General features: G+C 44.3%; 1 pseudogene; it reads right to left on the reverse strand.

Moving 5' to 3' along the window:
- Positions 1-3,999: 3,999 nt before the first annotated feature.
- On the reverse strand, positions 4,000-6,438 carry LOC110106514 (annotated as a pseudogene).
- Between the last annotated feature and the right edge of the window lie 245 nt (positions 6,439-6,683).

The following is a 6,683-nucleotide window of genomic DNA, read 5'->3' on the forward strand; positions in this document are numbered from 1 at the left end:
CTAACGGCTTTCTTGTGAAGGATCTTCGGGACCAACAACCCCTACTACATGGTCAACTTCGTAACGGACTATACAGTCTTTGCATTCCTCCGGACAACAACCACACTGCTGTAACTTCGACCACCACCTCCCAGCACGATTGGCATTCCCGTCTCGGACACCCGAACAAGGATACCCTTTATGTTCTTGCTCACCTTTATCCTGAAATCTCAAATGTATCTTCTTCTTTCATCAGTAATTCCTGTAATCAGGCGAAAAGCCACAAATTAAATTTCAATAAAAGCATTTCGGTTACTAAGGCTCCCTTTGAATTAATTCGCACGGACGTTTGGGGTCCGGTCTCGCAAGCTTCTCTCGACGGGTATCATTACTACATCATCTTCATCGATGATTATACGCGTTACACCTGGCTATACTTTCTTTACACAAAACAAGAAGCTCTCTCTAAATTCAAAAACCTCTATAACTTAATTCGCACTCAACACCATACCACCCCTCGGATTCTTCGTTCTGATGGCGGAGGTGAATTCACCAGCCATGCGTTTAAAAATTTTCTTCAAGATAATGGTATAATTCAGTAGCTATCCTGCCCCCACACACCCGAGAAAAACGGTCTCGCTGAACGTAAGCATCGTCACCTCCTCGATCTCACCCGTGCCTTACTTCACGAATCTGGACTCCCACATAAATTCTGGGCTGAAGCAATCGGTACAGCCAATTACTTAATCAATCAACTCCCATCTAAAGCCCTCTCAAACCAAATCCCTTATCAGAGACTGCATGGAAACCCGCCGACCTATGCTCATCTACGGACCTTTGGTTGCCTGTGTTATCCTTGGCTCAAACCTTATGCTCCGGATAAACTATCCCCACGCTCTCAGACCTGTGCCTTCATCGGATACTCTCACACACATAAAGGTTACCGATGTTACGATATTGAATCCGGCAAAATCTACACGTCAAGGCATGTGGTCTTTCACGAACGGCACTTTCCTTTCAAGAACATCACAGCAAGGGACCCTCACTTGGTAAACTCTACACCTCTCTTCATGCCTCCCTCTCTGCTTATTCCCTCATCCATTTCCTCTCAGCACACGGTTGCCAACCCTGTTCAACAGCCTCTCAACACTTCAGCCAACATCAACACAGCTTGCCTTTCAACTGATTCTCTAATCACTGACTCGGCTCCTGATACTCCTCAACACATTGACTCTCTGGCTCCTGTTCCCATCCAGCGACCTTGCCACCCGATGACCACCCGCTTGAAATCAGGAATTAGCAAACCACGCCAGATTCTCAACCTTCTTACTCACACCACTCCCTCCGACACACCCACCACGTACAATCAAGCCTTAAAATCAGAACATTGGCGCAAAGCAATGGTTGCAGAATTCGACGCTCTTAAACAACAAGCAACTTGGTCCCTCGTCTCACCACCACCCAACAAACCAGTTCTTGGCTGCAAATGGACGTTTAAAACGAAACTTCTGCCCTCCGGACAAGTGGATCGATACAAGGCAAGGTTAGTTGCTCTTGGGTACAATCAACAATTCTGCATCAATTACAACGAGACTTTTAGCCCCGTCGCCAAGATGCTAACTATTTGTCTTCTGGTTACACTTGATTTAAACCGTCACTGGAAGATGCACCAATTAGAAATTTCAAACGCCTTTTTACACGGTGAGCTCACGGATGAAGTCTACATGCGGCAGCCCGCCGGGTTTGTCGATCCTCAAAATCCAACCGCAGTTTGCAAACTACATAAATCCTTATACGGATTAAAGCAGGCGCCCCGGCAATAGTTTCAAAAGCTTACAAGCTTTCTTCAAACCCAAGGCTTCACATTCAGCCGATCGGATCCTTCACTTCTAATTCTTAACACTGACCAAACTCAACTCTATATTCTCATTTATGTGGACGATTTCTTAGTCACAGGGAATAATGCCGCAGCAATCCAACGTCTTCTTCAGCAGCTGAAAACTTAATTTGCTCTCAAACAACTAGGAAACGTCTCCCTCTTTCTTGGCATTCAGGTGATTCAATCCAAAACATGTCTTTTTCTTTCTCAACAACATTATGCCACTAAAATTCTTCATGATGCAGGCTTCAAGGATTGCAAGCCTGCTCCCACGCCAGTCACCCCGTCCAACAAGGCTCAACTCACAGTCAGCCCACCGTTCCCTGACCCCTCCCTCTACCGTCGGCTAGCTGGGTCGCTACAATACTTGTCAATTACGCAGTCGGACATTGCCTATGCGACAAACCGGATTTGTCAACATATGCAGAATCCAACAGAACAGGATTTCAAAGCACTCAAATGACTTCTCCGCTACATCAACGGCACATTATCATACGGTCTACCCATCACCATTGGCGACTTGGATCTTCATTCCTACTCGGATGCAGATTGGGCTTCCGAGGCCTCGGATCAGAAATCCATCTCGGGATTTTGCACTTTCCTTGGACCAAATCTAATTTCCTGGACCATGAAAAAGCAACCCACGGTAGCCAAGTCGTCCACTGAAGCTGAATACCGCTCGCTCTCTACTGCCGCCTCGGAAGTCTTATGGTTACGACGGCTTGCACGGGAGCTTCATCTACCTCAACCATCACCCACTACTATTCACTGCGACAACACATCCGCGATTGCTATCGCCAAAAATCCCGTCTTCCATGCGCGAACAAAGCATATCGAGATCGACTACCACTTCATTCGCCAACAAATTAGTGCCGGTGAGATCAAGCTCGCACGCATCTCCTCCAAGGATCAAGTGGCAGACATTCTAACCAAACCCTTCACCATATCTCGGTTCAACGAACTCAGAAGCAAATTAACCATTCACTCCATGAATGATTAATTTGAGGGACCCTATTAGACGATATATCAAGATTGTACCTCACGTGCTTGTTATTTACATCTTTACATGTAACTTTTCTATTTATATACTAAGCACTGTATCATTTTTCAATGAATGGAATAATAATATTTTCTTCTTCCTCTTCGTTCTCTGGCTTCGCTCCTCTCCGATCTCCCTGCTTCTCTCAATTCTTCCTCTTCTCTCAAACAGTTGTTCCATTTATCAAGCCTATATGGGCAGAGCTCAAAACATGGGTCTTTACATGCCCTATTTGGTACCATATTCAATATGGGAGAACCTTTATTTCAGTTTTGTCTTAGGTTAACTCAGAACTAAGCATGGCAATGACTCAACCAATGTAGTTGTCAACATTTTCTCCAAGATGTACACTTTATATTGCACATCTTTTCTTTCAAGAAAAAATTCATTTGCATGGTTTACCTTGAAATCTAAAATTTTATAACAGTATTTTAAGTGCATCTCAATATTTTATAACTTTCAGCTTCACAAGACCAAATCTCCTGGAATTCATGCATTCAACTGACATCGACATCTCCAATAATATAATCTTAAAAAAAACTCTCAATTTTGGAACATTCATCCTGTTTACTGCAGGTCAACATATTATCAATTTATTTTTATCAAAAAGAAGCATCTACGTACAGTTTCTCTTGACATCATGAACATTTAAATTCCGTTTGGGATAATTTTCTTATAAACTCACCGAGCTTCAAATTAACCACTTTTCTTTTTCTCCTTCCCGCAATGTCGTGATAAGGTCAGAGACTGTTCTGGCTCCACATGACTCTCCCAACACAGATGAAATTGACCCAGGTGACTTGTATAAAATAAGGAATTATTAAATACCAACGAATCAAATAAAGTTTCATCATATCTCATACTCAAGAAAAAAAACAAAAAAAAGCAGATTCCAGCTCAAATGTCTGTATAGAAGACTGCTTCATCTCAACCGGGGACGATCTAGTAGCCATGAAGAGCGGCTGGGACGAATGTGGCCGGCCCAGCACCGCCATCACAATCAGAAGAATCACCGGCTCCTCCCCCTTCAGCGCCATCGGCATCGGTAGCGAAGCATCAGGTGGAGTAGAAAAACATTCTTATTCAAAACATCAACATATATTCAACCGGCATCGGCATCCACATCAAGACCAACGCCGACAGAGGAGGCTATATTAGAAACGTGACAATCTCCGATGTGGACATAATCCCCGTAAGCTCCCCGCACGGCCAAGGCTGTGAGAGCGTGGCCGATTTTGCCGCAGATTTGACACGTTGGTCTGACCGTAGTTTGGGATGCGGGCGAAGTGAGCTGATATACCGGTGTGTTGGTAGGTGGCTGCGGGTTCTTGGGTTTGCTGAAGCGTTTGTTGTTTCGACCGCAATATGTGTTGGAAGGTGCGGCGTAGAGGGCTGTGGCCGCGGAGCTTTCGGCTTGATCTTGATTGTGTTCTGGTTGCAGGTGGATTTCTTCATTGCATAGTAGTGAGTAAAAGGTGTCAAGATCAATGGGAAGAAGTGAGTTCCAGATGGTGGATTTGAAGGAACTGTAAGTTGGAGGAGGCCGTTTAGAATATGGAGAATGATGTCTTCCGGATCAATTTTTTATCCGGAGGCAAAATTGTTTAGTCGCTCCGACCCCTCACTCCTACTTTATCGTCATCATAATATACAAATGCATCTATTGATTTATGTGGACGATATCCTTCTTACAGGAAACAACGCCGCTACCATTAGTCTTCAAATTATAATCACAATTTGCACTCAAACAGCTTGGCCAAATATCATTATTTTTCGGCATCCAAGTACTTCAGCAATCCTTCAGTCTTTTCCTTACCCAACACCACTACGCCGAGAAACTACTTCAAGACTCCGACCTTGACGAATGCAAACCCGCTCCTACTCCCATTACTCGTAAGACCAAACCGAAGTGCACCGACCAGCAGCCCTTCCAAGATCCCACTATGTATTGTCGACTAGTTGGCTCTCTACAATATCTCTCTTTTACTTGTCCAGACATAGCCTTTACTACGAACCAAATATGCCAACATATGCACAAACCCACAGTCCAAGACTACCAAGCCTTATCAAAGGCACGTTATCTTTTGGTCTTCCCATCAAAATCAGCACCTTAAAACTTTGGACCTACACCGATGCAAATTGGGCCTCAAATGCCTCCGATCAGAAATTGATCTCTGGCTTCTGTACCTTCATGGGTCCAACTCTCATTTCCTGGACCGTTAAGAAGCAAGCAACGGCCGCTAAGTCATCCATTGAGGCCGAGTATAATCTACCTAGCTATCAGCTGCAACCTCCGATGTCATCTGGCTACAACAACTCGTCGCCGAGCTCGACCTTCCGCAAACTGATCCTATCATAATTCACTGTGACAACACCTCGGCCATAGCTCTAGCCAAGAATCCTGTCTTCCATGTCAGAACCAAAGCACATTGAGATCGACTATCAGTTCATCCGGCAACATATCAGTCCAGGCGACACTTCCATCAGTCATATTACTTCAATAGATTAGATTGTGGATATATTAACTAAGTCTTTTTCTCCAGCTCGCTTCCACGACCTTCGTCGCAAATTAATCATTCACAAGACGAATGATTAATTTGAGGGAGGGTGTAAGCGAACAGATGTGTACTTAGCTTATTTACAAATTTTCCCAAAAAAAATTATTTACAACTTTACCGTTTCACGGTTTCTATATATAGGTCCTGTTAGCTCCTGTACGCATTAATTAATTGAATACAATTTTTTTTTTCCGTTTTCCTCTCTATCTTGGTTCTTGCTACTGCTCTGGTTTCCTTTTCTATCAATTAGAAACGTGACAATCTCCGATGTGGACATAATCCCCGTAAGCTCCCCGCACGGCCAAGGCTGCACGCCCACCGCAACCCCACTCACCGCCGCGCACTTCCACGCCTCCATCTGCCTCCCAATTCCCCATAGCTTCACATTCCACAAACAAATTCGCGTGAAAGGCGACCCCTTTATCCCCTCAATTGATCCGGCCTCCTTCACCCCCACCCCCCACACATTCCTTATCGTCACCCCATCCACCCTCAGCAACGCTTCGGGATTGAACTTGTCGTCCGGGTGGTCTCCGACATCGCCGGCGATCCTCACTCCTTTGCCTACTCTTCTCATGTACACATCGGAGATGGTCACGTTTCAAATATAGCCTCCTCTGCCGGCTTTGGTCTTGATTTGGATGCCGATGCCGGTTGAATATATGTTGATGTTTTGAATAAGAATGTTTTTCTACTCCACCTGATGCTTCGCTGCCGATGCCGATGGCGCTGAAGGGGGAGGAGCCGGTGATTCTTCTGATTGTGATGGCGGTGCTGGGCCGGCCATCATTCGTCCCAGCCCCTCTTCACGGCTGCTAGATCGTCCCCGGTTGAAATGAAGCAGTCTTCTATACAGACATTTGAGCTGGAATCTGCTTTTTTTTGGTTTTTTTTTCTTGATTATGATATATGATGAAACTATATTTGATTCGTTGGTATTTAATAATTCCTTATTTTATACAAGTCACCTGGGTCAATTCCATCTGTGTTGGGAGAGTCATGTAGAGCCAAAATGGAGAGTTTTTGAAGATTATATTGGAGATGTGGATGTCATTGAATGCATGATTCCAGGAGATTTGGTATTAATATCTATTTGTATATTATAACTGGTAAGGGCAAGCAGAAAACTAAAATGTCATAAAACAGCCAATTAGCAATAAACGAAAAGTGTCATAAAACAGCCAATTAGCAATAGTTTGGGTGAATTCCTGTTAAACTAAAAAGAAAT

Source organism: Dendrobium catenatum, unplaced genomic scaffold, assembly GCF_001605985.2.
Source record: "Dendrobium catenatum unplaced genomic scaffold, ASM160598v2 fragScaff_scaffold_629, whole genome shotgun sequence".
Classification (NCBI taxonomy): domain Eukaryota; kingdom Viridiplantae; phylum Streptophyta; class Magnoliopsida; order Asparagales; family Orchidaceae; genus Dendrobium; species Dendrobium catenatum.